Source organism: Mandrillus leucophaeus, unplaced genomic scaffold, assembly GCF_000951045.1.
Source record: "Mandrillus leucophaeus isolate KB7577 unplaced genomic scaffold, Mleu.le_1.0 Scaffold492, whole genome shotgun sequence".
Lineage (NCBI taxonomy): Eukaryota > Metazoa > Chordata > Mammalia > Primates > Cercopithecidae > Mandrillus > Mandrillus leucophaeus.
This window is the reverse complement of record NW_012105276.1, coordinates 1037130-1058685: the sequence shown is the minus strand read 5'-3', so window position 1 is coordinate 1058685 and position 21556 is coordinate 1037130.

The window sequence follows — 21556 nt, the reverse complement described above, 5'->3', positions numbered from 1 at the left end:
ATGCAGAATTTCAGGTCCCATCCCTGATTCCGTTCCTACCCAATCAGGCTTACACTTTAACAAGATTCCCAAGTGCTCTGTAAACCCCTTAAAATTTGAAAGGCAGTGATATAAAGAGCAGTTCAAATCCCAGAATTTCTCCCATATTCCACGGAGCCATGCAACTGCTCCCTCAACCCTAGATAAGAGATTTTCTTGATGATGTTGAATCGAAGAGGTCCCAGATTCAGGGACGCTGGCATCGCTGAAGACATCAGTGAAGCAACGAAGTACAGGCATTCCGCTCGTCTACAAGAATAAGGCCCACAGTGCCCTTATCCTGTTCAGCAACCCAAAGTCTAGCAACAGCCTCCCATTCCCAGGTAGAATATCTGAAATGTTTCTATGGGGGAAACCTACTAGCCCAGAAGAGAAGACCTGCATATACTGACATGGGGAGAATCCCGATTAAGAGTCACTTCATCAAGACTATACTTTCAGGGATCATTCCTACAGTGCACTACCAGAGAAGTTTCTGTGAACGTGCAGAGCACCGGAAACCATGAGCAGGAGGCGCAGCGTTCTCTCCTGAGCAGGAGGCCGGATCTTGGTGTTGCTTCGCTGCGACTGCCATTGGCCGTTGATGATCGTTCTTCTCTGGGAGAGTAAGAGAGGACACAGTTTGAGTGGTTCCCATTTTTTTAAAAAAAGAGTCACCTCATCACCTTAGCATCCCTACAGTAAATAGAGAGTAAGGCACACAAGTCTGATTCCAATCAGAGTGAGGAGTAGTTTTTCGGGTTTTTTAATACAATGTGCCTTCTCTCAGATTAGTTTCTAGCTCAGCACCAATAATAAAAAAGGGAAATACTCCAACCCAAGCTACATGTGCAAAGATGTTCACTGAAGCATTGTTTATCATGAAAACTATATTTAAAAATCAGTAAAAAAAAAAAAAAAAAATCTGGTTTAAGAAAACTAGGTCCCTGTGTGAAATGCAATACTACAAAACCATTACAAAGAATGAAGTAGATCTATATGTGTCCATATGACATAATCTTCAGGGTATGCTGAAAAGTGAAAAAAATAAGGTACAGAAGGATAAATATAACAGACTAACATTTCTATTTAAAACATGTATGTATGTAAGACATTTCCACCTACATATACACACAAATATATATGCTTGTACTTGGAAAGAAAATGTCAAGTACATTTCTGAAAACTGTTAACAATACCTAAATCTGGAGAAAGGAATTGCGGACTTGGGATGGGAGAAAGACTTGTGTTTTATTGCATCCATCTAATTTTTTTACCATATGCATGTATTTTCCTATTTAAAAACAAAATATTAAAAGGACACTTTTTAAGTAGTGTATTTTTATCTGAAGCATTAGCTACCATTAGAAATAAAATATTCCCAAATCTGTATCCCTTACCTAAAATTATCTCCTGATAGTTAGACACATAAAATTAAAACTCAACAAGTCCAGAACTAAGCTTCCAATCTGATTATCTCAACCGTGACTGCCACCACCATTAAACATGTTTCAGTTCTTCTATTTCCTAGTCTGACCACCCTTCATCAGGTCTCTTGAGTCAGAAACCTGGAAGTCATAGAAGACTCCACCTTTTCTCTCACTTCTTACCTCTAATCACCAAACCAAATGCTGTCAATTCTATCTCCTAAGTACCTCACAAATCTATATCCAACGTACCATCTACTCTGCCTGAACACACACAGTATTTACACCTCTCCCAGCTCACTCTAATCCTTGTTACTAACTCTCTGCATCTAGTATCTCTTGAATCTAAATTCCACACAATTTCCAGAGTGGTCTGTCAATATTCCCCAGTTTGATCAGATCATTCTCCTACTTAAAACCCTTCAATAGCTATTTGTCTTCTTCAGAATAAGGTCTAAATTACTTGGCATATCACACAGTTGTGGCCTCTGCCTGTCTCATCTACCACTGTCTCCACTTTTTCTCCCCCGCTCACCACAATACACAAACCTACCACTCCAAATACTTGCAGCTCCCAGTTTGATCACGCCAAGCTTATGTTGTTTCCTCTGTCTTTTTTTCTTTTCTTTTTATTTTTGAGACAGGATCTTGCTCTGTCACCCAGACTGGAGTTCAGTGGCTCAATCATAGCTCATTGTAGCCTCAAACTTCTGGGCTCAAGCAATCCTCCCACCACAACCTCCCAAAGTAGCTGAGTCTACAGGTGTACACCACTGCGCCAGGCTAATATTTTTATTTTGTTTTAGAGACAGGGTCTTGCCTTGTTGCCTAGGCTTGTCTAAGACTCCTGGCTTTAAGTGATCATTCTTTCTTTCTGAAACATTTTTGCCCCCTTTTTTACCGAAGTCTCATTATTTCACTTGGTACCTCTCCTCTGATTATGAACATTTTTATTCTACTTCTTTTATTTTCCTATCCTCAGATCCTCATTAAATATGCTCTCATTAAATATTTGTTGAATAAATGAAGCAATTTAGACAAGCCAGCTGTCATTCTCACGCAGGTAATAACTGTTTTAGCTTATCATAAGTTCCTCCTTAAAAACAACAAACCCTTATGGCTTCGCATTGAAAAGAAAACGAATCTTTTCAATGCATCTTTTGATTCTTACCAATGCAAGCTGCTCTCTTAACACATCTTAAGATAACTTGAGTGAATAACGGTTTTACATTGTGCCTTAAAAACTGAAGCATTCATTCTACATGGAAAGGCCCACTGAGGGACACTACTAATGAGATGTGACATGGAAAAAATGACTCAAGTAAGAAAGTAACAGCTTTCAGCCAATTCAGATTAATACATATAAATTGCAAAAATGCTGAAGAACAGTTTATAGTTTACGTGTGGTTTGTCCCTTAAAGTTGCAACTTATAGGAGGCCGGGAGTAGTGGTTCACACCTGCAATCCCAGCACTCTGGGAGTCCAAGGCAGGCAGATCATGAGGTCAGGAGTTCGAGACCAGCCTGGCCAATATGGTGAAACCCCATCTTTACTAAAAATACAAAAATTAGCCAGGCGTGGTGGTGTGCAACTGTAGTACCAGCTACTCGGGAGGCTGAGGCAGAAGAATCACTTGAACCCAGGAGGCAGAGGTTGCAGTGAGCCTAAATCATGCCATTGCACTCTAGCCTGGGTGACAGAGTGAGACTCCATCTCAAAAAAAATTATAATAATAAAACATCGCAACATATAGGAAAAATTCCAATTTATCTAACCAAGGAAAGGTTAGAGATAATGGTAAATAATGTTTGCTTGAACAATGGAATCAGGAAAAAATTTTAAATTATATAAAGCCTTTTGTGAAATATAAAACATTCAACTCTCAACTCATTTTCCTATTGCCTAAATGTCCTGTACTTTCAGAAGTATTCTCCATCACCTTGATGATATTCTTTTGTATGCAAATTTTATTTACCTGAATTATTAATGCTGCTTTTTTTTGTACCTATATCTTAATTCTTCTCTCTTCATTCACCTGTCATGAGAGTTTTGATTCACATTTCAGAAAATCATGAACAAAATATTTCTTTGGGAAGTAGGGTAGTGTCACCAATGTTTTTGTACTACTAGAGGTTATTCTGTTTTTCCAGTTTTAAAAAATGAGCATTTCTTCTTTTTATAAACTGTCAAACACTGAAATTAAACTTTAAACTGTACTGAATGGATAAAAGATAGATTTTTAAGTATGGATTGTATGTCAGATGAAAAATATAGTACATAGAGACTCCACTGAGCAAGCAATTCACAATATAAAATATATGCCTTCAGGAAAAATTCCTCAGGCCGATAACAGTAAATGGCAATTAGTAATGCTCATGAGAGTATTATTTTAGTCATATAGCCAAAATCTTTATTTTTTCACTAGCATCACACTATACAGCATACCATGTCTATGCTGAAAACCTGTTTGATTTAGTCAGAAGTTTTGCTGAAGCAAAAGTTGTGGATAGAAATACTCAAGGGTTGAGATTATAGCAGGACAAATTCGTCAACTTTAGTTGAAAAGGAGGTGGAAGGTTCACACTCTCAGATCTTTAAAAAAAATGTACTTGTAGTTTGCTCTGTTTCATTGTACAATAAACTAAAATGTAATTATTGAAAAAGAAGAGAAAGCAAGTCTGTCTTTTTGCAAAAGTTTCTTGAAAGTCTTTAAGGAATAACAATGTCTCACTAACTCCCACTGAAATCCCAGATTCAACTGAGACATTAGAGACCATATGCACAAACACTCTGTGATTTCAAAAAGACAAGCTCATTGGGAAGAAAAAAGTTCTCTGTCTTTGATTTCTTTTAGAATGATAAAATGAAAGGGACATTAATACATATTTTAAGCCCTGTGAATTCACAATGGGGCTTCACAATAAAGAGGTAAAAACCTTTGAACTAACAAAGGTCCATCACTGTGCACTTTTTTTCTCACAAGTGCCTTGTAAAGGAAATTACGCTAGATTGAGGGGCCAGCTGGCTTTCGCCACTACACCTTTAGTAACATAACACATTCTCAGACTGTATCAATCCACCCAGAATCGACCACATCATTGACTCCTCTTGGACCGCTCCTCTTATTGCATACTGCTGTTTTCAGTCCAATGCCCTGTGAAAGCATTCTCTCACTGGCTTACATCTGAGTGTCTCTTTGTACTAGCCCAAAGCCTGAAGTCAACAAACTCCATTAAGTTGATTAAAGTAGTCCTAGAGACTACCCAGGCTTTTACATTGCCCTTAGATTAAAGACCAAAAAAAAAAAAAAAAAAAAAAAAAAAAGGGCTGCTTCTTCTGAGGATGTTTTAGTTCAGGTTGGAGGATTTGGATGAGGTGTTGAGTTCTGTAAGTCGTATGTTTTGTTTTGTTTGGGAGGGTTTGCTGGATTTATTTTATTTTCTCTGTAATTTTCAAAGAGGTCAACAAAAATATGAATGCTCTTAGAAAAAGAGAGAAGGCTTTTATTACAAATGATCTCCAATTATTCCTTTGTTCCCAAAGACAGCAATTACAGCTGCTGAAACTGAAGAAGCCAACGCTGTGTCCTGAGGAAGGATTTATCATGCGTCCTGGAAAAAGAGCCTTACATTAAATATCAGTCATTTCCCTAAATTTAACTCAACGGAAACGGTTCCTCAGTCAAATTCAAACTCCAAAGGAAAAATTGAAAGGCCAAAAAATCAAATAGTATAAGCTGTGAACTGATCATAAACCCACAAAAAATCAAAGAAAGTGAATGAGACATAGCACAATTGAGTGTTAATTTTCTACGACACAGGTAAATGTATTACATAGTGATTGCAGGAGTTAAACATCCTGGTTATCTGACTAGATTCACCAATGATTTGACCTCGGGAGAGTTGCTTAACCTCAAAAGCTCGTTTCTTATCGGTAAAAATGAGGATGATAGTATCTGCCTTGTTGCGCTATAAAGATTTTAGAGAAAAGGGACCAGGCACGGTGGCTCATGCCTGTAATCCCAGCACTTTGGGAGGGCGAGGCGGATGGATCACTTGAGGTCAGAAGTTTGAGACCAGCCTGGCCAACATGGTGAAACCCCATCTCTACTAAAAATACAAAATTAGCCAGGTGGGTTAGTGCACCTGTAATCCCAGTTACTCCAGAGGCTGAAGCAGGAGAATCGCTTGAACCCGGAAGGCAGAGGTTGTTGCAGTGAGCCATATTGTGCCATTGCACTCCAGCCTGGACAACAAAGCAAGACTCCATCTCAACAACAACAAAAAGACTTTAGAGAAAAGGTATCTTAAGCATTTAGCACAATATCTGTCAAATACTACACACACAACACATTTTTTAAATTATTGTTATTCTATATGAGATATTTTCTGGAGTTCAACAAAGCAAGTTTAGAAGCAGTAGATGGTATTATCTGTGACCCTATGCTAAGCCCCCAAAAGACCTGGATTTTAGTTCCACCTGAGGCATTTATTTGCTGTGTGACTGTAAGCAAGTTTCAGAGCTTCAAGATCTTCATCTGTAAAATTAAGGAGTCAAACTAAATTGGGAATTTGTATATCCAGATCTCTTCTCCACAGCACCAGTCTATATGTTCAAAACTGAATTACTGCTATTTCTTCCATCCCATTCCACATAGCCAAAAGAGAACTTTTTCTCTCCTAAACCCACATCTCAACCTAAATTCATGACCAAAGGGCAAATTCTCCTATGGGTGAGATAATATGGATTTTCTCTAGTGTTATTCTTTGCTCACAGTATTAGCATCATCAAAATATTATCTTAACACCAGTCACAGACCACACTGATGTTCGACCTACAATTAAAAGAAAAATTGAAAATAATTTGAGATTTACACAAGTTCTACTTCCTTTTTGCAATAATCTTGATGCATTTTTAACTCCCTATTTCAGTAAATGGTACTGTTATTCATCTAGTCCCTCAGGACAAAAACTTTGGAATTACTATTAATACCTATCTTTTATTTCATATTCAATACCGAATCCAAAAGCAAGTACTGTTGGCACCCACCTACAATATATACCCAGAATTTCACCATGTCACCTTAACATCCACACTTAGCTTTCTAGTCCAAGGCACTGTCATCTCTGGCATGGATTATTACAATAGTCTCTTTCCTGATGGATTGTACAATTACAATTTACAATTACAAAATAGCCCTCTTATCTCTAATAATGCTTCTCCCCTTAAAAACCTACGTCGATATGAATAAAGCTGTAATACCTTTCTTTTGGTCAGTGTTTTTTTAAGTATACCTTTTCCCAACCTCTCTTACATTTAACCTTTCTGTATCTTTATGTATTTGGATCCTTTGTTCTTTGTAAGCAGTATATAGTTGGGGTTTGTATTCTTATCCAGTCTTAAATGTCAGTCTTTTATATGGAATATTTAGTTCATTTACTTGTAATACAATTGTGGATATAGTGGGTTTATAACTATGACTTTACAATCTGTTTTACATTTTATATTCTGTTTCATTTTTTTTTATTTTCCTTTCTTTTTTGGATTAATCTAGTACATTTTAAAATATTTTCCTATGTTAATTTGTTATACTATCATTTTCATTGTATTTCATGGTATAGGAATATAGATTACTTAGATTACATCGTATATACTTGAATTATCACATTCTAGTATAAATTATTACTTATATCACCTTCCAATACTGCTAGAACCTTATAACACCTTACTCCTATTTAAACCTTTTTTTACTTTTTGCATTATTTTTGTCATGCATTTTGGTTATATATCAATTTAAGACTCCAAAAGACATTACTTTTATTGTTCTATACAATCAATGTTCATTTGTATTTACCCAGATATTTTCCCTTTCTGGTATTTTTCATTCCCTCTTCAAGTTACATGCTTCTCTCTGAAGAGCTCCCTTTGCTATTGCTTATTATTATTATTTTTAGTACAGGACCGGTAGCAACAAATTTTATCCATTTTCATATGTTTGAAATTGTCTTTATTTCACCTTAATTTTTCAAGTATATTTTCACCAGGTATAAAATTCCAGCTTGGCAATTATTTTCTATCAGCATGTGAAAGACGCCGTTTCATTGCCTTCTGACTTCTAGTGTTTCAGTTCAGAAGTCAGATATAAGTTTTACTGATGTTCTTTTGGAATATAGTCTTTCCCTGACTCCAGTTAAGACTTTCTCTACTATTTGTTTTCAGCAGTCTTACATATAAAATGCTGGGTATTGTTGTTATTGTATTTATCCTACTTGAATCTATGGATTCACGTTTTCCATCAGTTTTGGAAAATGGTTAGCTTTTCACTCTGAATATTGTTTCTATTCTACTCTCTCGTCTTCTCCTTCCAGAAATTCAATTACACATCATTTTCATCACGGTCCACATTACTCTTACCTGTTTTTTCCATTATTTTTTCTCTCTGTGCTTCTGCTTGGGTGTTTTCTGTTGGCCTATTTTCCAATTCTAAAGAAAACACAGAGCCTCCAGATCATGCTATCTTCCATCAGAAAGGCTTTCCTCCTGCTAATAGCAAGGACAGCTATTAGGGGGATTAATCATCTCAAGCCAATCAGGAATGCTGCTGAGTTGCAGCTGTGAAGAAGTTTTGGTAAAACTCAATGTAGTTCTGCTTGGCCCTGTTCCTAGGGCATGGCTCCCCAGGGTTTTCAACTGTAAACTTGGTAGGATTTTGATTTCCCAAATCTGAATGACTGAAGGAGGTTCAGTTCTGCCCTTCGGAAGTTTATCACTTGGGTTCTTTAGCTTCCTGACCCACACAACTTCAAATGTGGCAAATGTCATCAAGGAACCTTCTATGTGTCTGACACTCCTCAAGTCTGCAATTTTGCTACTTCAGTCCAAACAAACAAACAAACAAGTCGAATCCTGTTGGTTTCTCTGCTTCTCAGGAAGGGCCTTCTGCTACTCTGCTACAGGTCAAGCCTAGATTTTCAGCCTCAAGGGGCACCCAGATTTACTAAGTATCCCAGACGAAAAGTATCTCCAGATCAATTCACCACTCCTTCTAGGGATTTTATTATCCTTGCATATTTTATTTTGGGGTCTGCTCCCCAGAGCAGCTTTTGTTTCCTAAGCATCACAAGACTATGTGATATTTCACTCTACCTTTCAGAAGCTTTCAACCTAGCTCTTTAATCTCCTATCTAGCTTCAGAGTTCAGTAGATGTCTTGTGGGAAAACCTGGCCATGTATTTGAGATCCCTATAGTCTCAAATTTTGTCAGTCCAGCTTCACATAACCACTAAAGTTTTTATTTTCCCAAGAAGTAGTCCTCAGCCTGGGCCAAGTTTTAATCCTTAGCCCATGCCCAGAATTATCAAATGCTCTCACGGGAGAAAATAGCTCCTAATCATCCATGTCCCTCTCTGAAATTGTAGCCTGTCTTGTCCTCATAGCTCCCATAGCTCTTTGTGGCTTTAAAATAATACATTTCAGAATTTATCCAGGTTTTTCTAATTGTTTTCAGCAGAAGCATTGCCCTAATGCAACCTACTACATCACACTTAGAAGTGGAAATCTACTTAAATCTCTCAACAGGCTTTGCTGCTTCCATTCTGGCCATACCATAGGCTCTTTGCCACCCAGAAGCAGGAGGATCCATTTAAATCACAAATCAGGTTACGTATCTTACTATTACACTTATACAAAAATCCAAACTCCTTATTTTGTCTTACATCTCTTATTACACTTATACTAAAATCCAAACTTCTTATTTTGCCTTCGAGGCCTTTTATGTTCTTGATGTGATATCTCTCTGGCCCATTCTCCTAACTCCCTCCTTGTTCAAGGTAGTCCAGAATCATTGGCCTTCCTAGTATTCCTCAAGCATGCTAATCAGAAATCTGTTCTCCCTTATTCCATCCCATCCCAGAATACAAGCTCTATGAGACAATGGACTCTGTCTACCTTTTTCGACCGCCTTATTCTCAGCACCTAAAATAGTGCCTGGCCATATTGTAGATGCTAGGTAAGTATTTACTTAATAAATAAATGAATATAATTGAATAAAATGGAAGCTGTCTGGCTAAAATGTAACTGGAGTTGTGAAGCCCTGATTAACAACCTCCCCCTTTGCAGACTATGATAGCCTGGATAATCGAGAACTGATTACATAATTTTTAAATAAAAATTTTATAGGAACTTTGAAACATGTCCAAAGCCACTTGGGGTTCCAAGGATCACAGGTTAAAAGTAAAAGGTGTCGCCAAGAATCCTTCCTGTTCTAACATTTTAGTCAAAACACCATATTAAAGGAAAGCTAAAGCTGAGTATTCCAACAGGTCTATTCCACTCACACATACATATATATTTGTTTGTGGTATATACGTATTTGGTACAAAATATGACACACGCACATGATTTTTCATGACGAGTACAGGTAGACTGTTAGAGACAGAGTAATTCCTCTTCAAATTAGTCTTTAGGAAATGTTTGTGTGTATGTATATATATACACACATACACACATATATACACACACAGATAAATATCTATATATACACAACATGCTATTTTTGCCTTTAATATTCAACTTTTTAATTATTAAGACATATATTTGTCTTGCCTATATATTCATACATATATATTTATTTTTGGTATACATACATACACACATATATTTATCTCTGTATATATATATTTATACCACTATTTTATATATATTATATATATACATATATATAACATATATACACACATATATAATATATATACACACATATATGTACCTATTCCACTGGTACATACATATGTATTTGGGTGTATATGTGTGTGTGTGTGCGTATGTCTGTGCGTGTGTGTGTATATATATCTGTGTGTGTATATATACACACACACACACAAATAAATACATATGTATGTACCAGTGGAATAGGTGCGTGAGTGTGTGTGTATATGTGTGTGTGTATATATATATATATATAAAGTGGTATAAATATATATACACACACACAGAGATAAATATGTGTGTATATGTATACCAAAAATAAACACATATGTATGAATATATATAGGCAAGAAAAATATATGTCTTAATAATTAAAAAGCTGAATATTAAAGGCAAAAATAGCAATGACTATGCACTTACTTTGATTCTGCAACTTATTTGCTAGTGTAACTTTCTCATTTCAGTGACAGGCTTTGGGAACCTAATCAAAATTTGTTCTAGGCTTCCCTCAGAACAAAAAATAAAGATAGTCTTCTTCAGAATGCTTCAGACTCTAGACAACAAACTATGCTTGTGGCAATTTCATATGTGCGTAGCTTAAATTCTTGCAGTTTTGCAGCTTAGGTTTAAGATCTTAGGCACACAGAGTTATACAAGTTTCATTTGTAGGTGAAAAAGAAAAAATAAAATACGATGTTGTCACTGACCTATGCTCTCCCTTCCCTGAAGATGAAAAAGAACTTCATGCTCATGGAACTTCACAAAAGTAATGACTACTTAAGGTCCAAACAACTCTAGTCCTTGGAAAGAACTGCATTTCATCAAAAGAAGTTATTAGTAATCACTCATACAGACCTGGTATTTTCTTCCCACCTCTACGAAAAAGTATCAATTTGTTTTCTGTCTCTGGGCAGCTTCCTATCATTTCTCAAGACAAGATTTCCCTGAAGTACCAGCTTAGCAGGCACAAGGGTTGTGAGGTATACCTGTGGTACCTATCCCTTTTCACTGCAAAACATATCTTTCATGATTCCCTTGACACACGTAGTGATGGTTTGGTTTGGTTTGGTTTGGTTTGCTTAAGTAAGATAGCATACAAAGAATTAGTCATTACAAAGACAAAACTTAATGGACCGAAATCTTAAAATGTGCAATTGTTACCTTAGACTCTGGCAAAATTATTTTGAGACAACCTAAATTCATGACCAAAAGGCAAATTCTCCTGTGGGTGAAATAATATGGATTTTCTCTGGTGTTATTCTTAGCTCATTACATTAGCATCATCAGATATTATCTTACCACCAATCATAGGCCGCAGCTGATGCTCAGTCTACAATCAAAAGAAAAATTCAAAATAATTTGAGATTTACGCAAGTTCTACTTCCTTTTTGCAATTAAGCTTGATGCATTTTTAACTCCCAAGTATCCATGTTAAACATAGGTAGTTACCAAATAACAAACTACCTGAGAATTGTTCATGACTATTACAGCTAGACTCTTAGAAATGGAATAAGTTCGCTTCAAATTAGCCTTTAAAATGTAGATACTAAAAATGCTTCTTACTTTTGAGATTGAAATTGAAAACATTTTTGTCTCCAGATACTTGAGCCTGACGACTAAACAAAAACTGCTACTTCTCGCCTCACAGGCTTAGCTTGTAATTCAGAAGTTTCAAATGGCGGCCAGCAGACCAAATCCAAAATATTAATGAGTTTTATTTGACCCACGCAGTGATTTTCAAATTTTTAATTTTAAAATTTAATTTTAAAAATCAAGAAATTTCGCTTTAAAAATGCAGATGTCAGGCCAGGCTCAGTGGCATAGGCCTGTAATCCCAGCTCTTTGGGAGGCTGAGGTGGGAGGATCCCTGGAGCCTATGAGTTTGAGACCAGTCTGGGCAACATGGCAAAACCCCTTCTCTAAAAAAATACAAGAATTAGCCAGGTGTGGTGGCGTGCTCCTCTGGTTCCAGTTCGTTGGGAAGCTGAGGTGGGAAGGATCACTTGAGCCCAGCAGGTTGAGTCTGCAGTGAGCCATGATCATGCCACTGCACTTCAGCCTGGTAGTAGAGCAAGATCCTGTCTCAAAAAAAACAAAAAAAACCCAGATGTCCAGTGTCTTTTGCTGTGCCTTGCACAAAGCATCAGGTGAAGGGGGTAAGTCGGGCTGGTTCCCAACTCACACTCCGTTGCTAAGCCATGTTCACAAGGCCTGCACTCATTTGCCAAGCCTGGACTATAATCACTAAGGGGAAAGAGTGACTTTTTCTAATTTGCACAAATGTGCTATATGGTCTAACAACATCTCATCCCTAGGTCTGCATTCATCGTTCACACCTCATTAGTAGAAATCACCTGGAATATTTAAACAAAGCCTGTAAGCTTGAATTTACTACACTCCTCACCACCCCCTGTTATTACTCTCCTGCTTCACTATATTATGCCTGTTATCTCTATAGATATTTGAGTTTCCAACTTTTGATTAGGATAAAAAAAAAATACTTCTAATTTATTCATCTAAATTATGTAAGTTTAAATTCACTTTGCAGATGTAGGTTGATGATGCCAATGCAAACTCTCAGCAAGCTGGCTTTTCAATCAGATAGATCTGGGTAGCTATCCAACAGGGGGAAAGTTATGAGACCTGTCTGTGTATCAATTTCCTTATCTGTAAAATTAGACTAACATTACCTGCTGGGTTTGTAGTGCAGATTGAATGAAATGACATGTGACAAAATATTTAGTGTATACTAAGTATCCAAAACATGTAATTTCATGTTAATTGTTGAAATGACATCAACTTGCTAATCCTGAAGTAGAAACCTTGTCAATGATTTCTAAAATCATAAATATTCATTCAAATGTATTAGACTATAAGCTGCATGAAGGCAGGTACCATGTCTACCTTTCATTAGTCTCTCCCCAACACTGGCACACAGTAGGAACTTTAAATTTATTAGTATAATAAACAAATAAAATTACTTTCCAGTCTGCACTGGAAATTGGGAAATGAGCAAGATCCTTCTCCGTCTCTAATCCAGGCATACTTTTCCAACATGAATCAGATAATACAATTAAAATAGGAGTCTATACCAGAGACTAATGATAGATGCACTTGAACAGTGTAAACGAGATTAAACATTTGCCTTGTGTTGACATACCTGTCCTGGACAATTAAACATCATAATATCATAATGCATTAAATCCAAAAACAAAGAAAGCCCAGTCATTCTCCCTACCAAATACATGCATTAAAGTCTATTAATGTGGAAATCTCAGTTGCTCTCATTTGATCTTTACACATTATATGAATGTATCAAATTACCACATGTAACACCAAAATATGTCCATCTATTATGTAGTATTTTTTAAATGTTTTAAATGAAAGCATTAATTCAAGGCATGAGATCCAAAAAACAAATATAAAAGAGCTGCAGACTGTCAGTTTTCAAGTGGTTCCAGGAAGACTTTTAGCATGATAGATGGCTGGAAGTTTTACTTAAAGGTAGAAAGTTTTAGAAACTAAGCATGTCCCACAGGTCGTCAATAAAATAGTGAGCTAACGGCAGAGCTCAGTGGCTCTCTGTCACTTTCCCCTCTTTAAAAAAAAAAATAAATTAAAAACTGATACATCCCAGAAGACTAATTTGTTCAATTGTTTCCTGTCTGCAGAAATATGCCAAGACTTTGGCAGGGTTTTCACAGTGGAGGAAACAAGGTAGTTGACACCTTCTAGTTAGCCAACTTGGATCTAAAATGTAAAGGCAAGTGAGATTTGTTTTCCCTAAATCTTTCTTTAAGACAGCATATCAGTCTCATTCACCCTCCCACTAACTTTCCTTGAAGACACTCAAGACTGGTACAATAGACTTTAGTGATCAAGGTTCCTCCTTTTTATATTAGTACAACTGGAAAGTGTGACGCTACCTCTATGTGTGTAATGTAGCACAAAGGTATGCTCACTGAGGCATACAACCAGAATGTGTCAGTTCAGAGGAGGAAAAGTCCTCTCATCCCTGGCAAAACATTTTACACTAAAAACTATAACTATTTCCAATGCAAGATTTACTAAGTGATATACCTGGGGGGCAAGTGACTTCATGTTCCAATAAACACCTTATTGCATGGGGTCTAATTTGATATACCCACTTTTTAAAGGATAAGGAATTTTTTAGCTGTTCAAAATCTAGGCAATTTGTGACCGTATACTCCCTAACATAGCAGATTCCGTTGGATTCACTTTTATCACCGAGATCTTATGCTGTTGAAAAAAAAATGTATGAGATGCTGCTACTTTGATACATAAATGTTTTGTTTTTAAAGAAACAGAGATATTTTTCTGTATCTACCAGTGAAAAGAAAGGCGATTTTTCTGTTTCTACCAGTGAAAAGGCTATGAGCAGAGCTGCCATTCGTTGACTCTTGTTACTTGAGTAGGTGCCTGTAAAGGGCCAGGTGGTGTTTATGCAGATGACTGAGCAAGTTCCAATGTGTTCTTCCTTTTGGATAAAACATTAGTGTATCAGATGTGACAAATCAGATGTTCATCTTCCGCACTTCTGCATTATTTTACATTGAGAATTAGATGATGTGCTGGCTTAGCTTTTTGCTTTTTTTTTTCTTCTTCTTGAGAATAAGTTCATAAATAAAGTTTTCTCTACACTCTGCATAATCATAGTCTCACAGAATAGCTAACTGGCTAGTTAATATGATAATTACACCTATAGCTGTCTTACAGTGTGCGAGAGATAAAGCACATGCTCTGGGATAACAAAAACACACCATTCATACACTCTAGGAGCTATTTAACATATTATCCATTCCTACACTCTTGTTGTCAAGGGAAAATGTGGTCTTCCCATAAACATTTTGAGATGAAGCATCTGACACTCCAGTGTCCAACCAGGAAATTAGCATTTACTGAGCACCAAAATGAAAGGCTCAAAACAAACTTCTACTTCCATTCCAAAGGGATTCCTGAAGTAGACTTTATGTTTAAATTAAATTTTTAAAGAGCCTGAAAATAATTTTTAAATATTCAGATAACATTCCCATCTATAGAATCTGCAGGAATCTTGCACCCATTTAGCATTCCCATGCTTTCAGATCACTCTAACTCCCCTTGGCTGCTCTCCAGAAAAGATTTTCCCAAGAAAAGACATTTGGAGGTTCCCTGTGAACACATATTTCTAATAAAGACAACTGAAAAATGTATGCTGCTTTGTGTATTTTATTTTAACTTTTTAGAGACAGGTTTCACTATGTTGCCCAGTCTGGCCTCAAACTCCTGGGCTCAAGTCATTCCCCTGCCTCAGTCTCCTGAGTAGCTGGGACTACAACACATGCCACCATGCCTGGGTTGGTATCTTTATATTGAGAGCTTCTATTATGAACAAGGATAGCACTCTGTCACTAGTGAGAAACTAACAGAAGAAGGCAAGTGAATGGTGTGAGGTTTCCTAAAAGTTCTATTAATGCTCTTGACTCATGCATCCTTTCAAAAAATGTCTATTTTCTGTCATATGCAGTCAAGATAAGACCTTTCCAGAAGGGAACACTGAGGGAGGAGATATAAATGCCATTTTTTTCACTTCTCTCATCTCCAAACCTCTGCCACATGATCATTTTCAAAGTTTAGTCTCTTCTACCTCCTGAATATCTCTAATGTACTCTCACTCCCCTTTCCCCTGATATGGATTTTGACCCTCTTCATCTGTCAGAAATATTACTAGAGCCTCCATTTTCTGATTCATTCTATTCACTAACAATTACGGAATTCCATAATCATTTGTGGGGCATGCTGTAAATAGTTTGCTCCTGATCATAAAACTACGAAGTTTGTAAAAAGACTTTACCAGTGCAGGAATTGAGTGAAAAACATATAATTTGCTCTGTACAAGGTTTGGAAGAAACTTTCCCAATGTGGAAATCGAGTGGAAATGATATAAAGAGGCTGGATTTAAACCTAGGTCTATCTGACTGCCGAATCAGTACTATATCCACTAGACCACACTGCTATTGTTTTTTGAACTTCAGCTGTGAATTCAACACTCAGGTGGACACATTGCATGCATCAAATTTAATTCTAATAGAGCTTTGTATGGTCTCATAGCATCTTCTTTATACCTTCCTTATAGTACATTTATGATATAATTTATAATATAGTTGTTACCCATGTACAGTGTATTTTCCCCTACTCTCCACGATATTGGTTCCTTTAAGGCAGGGAAGATAATATTCACCTTAATATCCCCTCAGAACCTAAAAAAGTGCCTTATATATGCTAACCATTCAACAAATTATGACTGAATAAATAAACCCATAATGGCCTTGGGTAATTCAAGAGCTGTTTCAGAATTATCATCATAAATACACTCAATATTATAACATTGATAAAATCAGTGAGAAAATAGAGAATATTGGAATAACTAACTGCCTTAGAATGTTATATTAATTTGTATTGCTGCATAACAAAATACTACACAATTAGCTTCTTAAAACCATCTACATTTATTAATCTTCAGTTTCTATGGGCAGGAGTCCTGACATGGCTTACCTATGTCCTTTGCTCAAATCTCACAAGGCTGCTACAGTCTAGGTGTCAGCCAGGCTGTGTACCTTTCTGGAGTTCACATGGTTATTGGCAGAATTTAGTTCCTTGTTGCTGTCATAGGGCTGAGGTCCCCACTTTCTTTCTGGTTATCAACTGAAAGCCAATCTTAGCTCCTAGAGGCCCTGCAGTTCCTTGCACTGTGGCCCCCTCACACATGACAGTTTACTTCTTTAAGGCCAGTAGAATAATCTGCTAAAACTGAGTCCTGTATAATCAAGGGAGTGATTATCCCATCACCTTTGCTGTCTAATATAACCTAATGAAGGGAATCACTGGCTCATCATATTTACAGGTCCTCACCAATGCTCAAGAGGAGGCAATTCTACAGGGCACATACACCAGGGAATGTTGAAGGCCATTTTAGAATTCTACTCATCACTGTGGGGTTCCCAGAAGCAGATCCTGGGACAAGAATTGATGTGAAAGTTATTTATTAAGAAGTTTTCCAAGGAAAAACCAGTAAAGGAATGGAGAAGTGGGCAGCAAATAAAAAAAAAGGAAGCAAGGATGCCAATATCTAGCAAGTTCCCATGGGAGCTAAATTTAGCTCAATTCTACAGTGAAACTCAACAGTTTGGGTTATGTCTAAGGGTTGCAAAGATGAGGGGTAAGGAAACTTGAATATTACACTCCTGTCCCTATCAGGTATTGGTATCAGGGCTATCTCCAGAGCATATAAATTCCCACTTCAGGCATCCACAAACAAACTCACAGCCATAGCCTACACTCAACTTTCTCACAAGGCAATGCAGATGCTAGCTGTCAGGAATGAAAACTTCTGGGAGTCAAAATAAACAAAAATGATTAAGGGATTTAAGAAAATAATAGTGGGTCATTGACATTATCTGCTACATGAACTTTTTGTAAAAGTGTGTAAATATCACAGTGAAAGTTACATCATTTTGTTGTAAAAAATATATATAAATGTAATTAAATATTAAATAAATATGCAAACTTCTGGTTTTAATAACATGGCAGGCTGAGTTAACATTGACCCCCACACACACATTCACACTATAGCCATATAGAAATGCTGAATAAATTGACTGGCAACCAATGAGTGAGGAAAGATCAGGAAAGGAGGAAGTTGAAAGAGATTCTTTAAATCTCTGTATGAAGCCTTGAGCTATCCTCAACCTGAATATGTGTAAAGTCTATCAGACTCAGACAGCAAAAGCTCTGAAACCTGAACTATAGTATACATCACATATGGAAGCACGTAAGCCCATAAGCTTATGAAAGCACATAAGCTATGAAAACCAGAATAGCACAGCAAAGTCTGTGAAAACTAAACTGACATTGGAACCAAGCCCAACTAGACCAAGTCAGAACTTACAATGTAAATCCAAGGTTGATTTCTTGCTTTTAAAGAAACAAAGCCAGTCTCCAAAAGGATTTAATAAAGCCCAAACTCATAACACAGTATTCAAAATATCTAACACACAATTCAATATTACCTGATGTAAAGAATCACTAAGAAAATCTAAACAACTGAAAGGAAAGGACAATCAACAGACATCAACATTGAGATGATCCAAATGTGGAATTATCAAACAAAAATCAGTTATGACAGCTAGTATAAACATGCCACAAGAAGTAAGGGCAAATAATCTAGAAACAAATGGAACTATAGTCTCAGGAAAGAAATAGAAGTTACAGAATGAAAACTTTTAAAAATCTACAACTGAAATATACAATAAAAAAGTTTAAAATTCACCAAAGGGACTTGACTCAAAGGCCAATGAAAGAAGAAAGTCAATGAACATGAAGACAGATTAGTAGAAATTATTCAATCTGAACAATGAAAGGGAAAAAATGGTCAAAAAATAAACAGAGCCTCAGAGACCAGTGAGATAATATCAAAGGTCTATCATTTATCACACTGGAGTTATAGAAGGAGAGGGAAAAAAAAGAATAGTGCAGAAAAGTATTTGAATAAATAATGGCTGAAAATTCCACAAATTTGGTGAAAGACATAAATTTCCAGATCTGAAGAATCTCAGCAACCACAAACTGGATAAACATAAAGAAAACCACACCTAGGTATATCACAGTGAAACTCCTAGAAATCAAAGATAAAGTTTTAAAATCTTGAAATTAACAGGAAAAATTACATTACATATGGAGGAGGAAGAATTTCAATTACTGCAGCTTTCTTATTGGAAACTATGGAGTCCAGAAGACAGTAGTATAACATTATTTTCAAGTACTGAAAGAAATAATTATCAGCCTAATCCTGTATCAAAAATATCCATCAGAATGAAGGCAAAATAAGGACATTCTTGAATGAAGGAAATACGTCACCAGGAGATGTGCTTTGAAAGAAATGCTAAATAAAGGTTTACAAGTGGAAGGAAGGCAATAACAGAAGGAAACTTGGAAGGTCAGTAACGAGGAAAGAGCAACATAAATTGTAAATATCCCGGTAAATAAATTAGAGTATTATTTGCCTCTTAAGTTTGTTATAATATGCATGATTGCTGAAAGCAAAAATTATAACGCTATTTCAAAATAGGTTGATGTGATACATATGACAACCACATCAAAAATGGGGAAGTGTAAACTGTCCTAAGATCTCTTCATTTTACCTAAAGTGGTAAGTATTAATTCTAAGTAGATTGTGTAAAGTTTGATATGTATATTGTAAGCCCTAGAATAATCACTAGAAGAAAAACTATACCAAGAGATATACTAAAATAAATACTGCAGATAAACGAGAATGGAATTCTAAATGTTCAAACAAATCAAAAGAAGGCAAGAAATGAAAAACAAAGATAGGAAAAACAAAATGAATGGACCGAAAACTAATAAAATAGTAGCCTTAAATCCAACCATACAAATAAGTACATTAAATGTCTGTGGTCTAAACATACTGATTAAATAAGAAAGAGATTATCAGATAAGATTTGAAAAAGAAAAAGTCAACTATCAGCTGTCTAAAAGAAATCCATTTCACATAATGGTGAAAAACAAACCAAAAAAAAAGGCTAAAAATAACAGAATGAAATAGCATATACTAGGAAAATACTAATAAAAGAAATGCTGGTGTAGATGTATTAATATTGGACAAATTCAGAATCATGAAAATTACCAGTGACAAAGAGGGAATTTACATAATGATAAAAGACTCAATTCACCAAGAAGGTGTAACAATTTTAAACATCCGTGCACCTAACAATACAGCTATAAAGCACATGAAGCAAAAGCTTAATAAAATGAAAAATACACACAGAGAAACCCGCAATTATAGTTGGTGACTTCAGCTTACCTCTATCAGTAATTAATAGAATAAGCAGACAGAAATGCAGCAAAAATGTAGGAAGTTTGAATATTATCAACTAACTTAACCTAATTGACATCTATAGACTACTCCATCCAACACAGTAGAATATACATTCATTTCAAATGCCTTTGGAATACTCCGTAAGTTGGACCACATTCTTAAATTTTAAAGAATTAAACTTATTCAAACTATCTGCTGTGGTCATAATAGAATTAAACTAGAAGACAATTAGAGAAATATATCATTTCCCCCAGATATTGGAATTGAAACAATGCACAATTAAATAATAAAAAAAAAAGACCCAAGGGAAATTCAAAAACACTTTGAACTGAATGAAAAATAAAAATACAACATATCAAAATTTGTGGGATATAGTTAAAACCGTGCTTAAAGGGAAATTTATGGTATTAAATGTGTAGATCAGAAAATAAGAAAGGTCTCAAATTAATGCTTTAAGCTTCCACCAAAAGAAACTAGAAATGAAGAGTAAATGAACTCAAAGAAAGGAAAGAAATAACAAAGAGAGAAAGATCAATTACACTGAGAAGAGAATAACAAAAGAGAAAATCAATGAAACCAAAAGCTGTTACTTCAGAAATATTAAAACATACATAAAACTGGCCAGGTTCATTAAGAAAGACAGAAGGCACAAATTACAAACACCAGGAACGAAGCAGGAGATAACACTTCAAAACCCACAGACATTAAAGAATAATGAAGGAATACTACAAAAAAAAAAAAAAACTCTATTCATATAATAAATTTGACAGCCTAGATGAAATGGAACAATTCTTTGAAAGACATTAACTATCAAAACTCACTCAAAATATAAATAGATAACTAAGGGGTCCTATATTTATTAAATAAATTAAATTCATAGCTAAAATATTTCCAATAAAACAAACTCTAGAACTAGAGGGTTTCACACATGAAGTCTACCAAATACTTAAGAAAAAATTAATACTGGTTCCACACAATCTTTTCCAGAAAAAGGAATGCTTTCCAGCTCATTTTATGAAAACATCACTACCCTGACCCCTAAACCAGACAAAGACAATACAAGAAAAGAAAGCTACCGATCAATATCCCTCATGAATACAGATGTAAAAATTATTCAACAAAATTTTAACAAATCAAATTTTATCAATATATTTTTAAAAAACACATCACAACTCAGTGGGGTTTATCACAGAAATGAAAGGCTAATTTACTATTTGAGAAACATTCAGTGTGAATCACCATATTACAGACTAAACAAACAAAAAAAAGCTACACGATCATATAGGCAGATACAGAAAAAGCATGTGAGACAATTCAACATTCATTCATGATATTTTAATTATTAAATAAAAAAACCTCTTAGCAAACTAAGAAGAGAATGGATCTTCTTCAATCTGATAGGGAGCATATACAAAAAGCCTATAGCTAACACCATACCTAATGGTGAAAGACCAAAAGCTTTCCTCCTATGACTGAGAAATAAGCAAGAATATCCAGTCTCACCACTTCT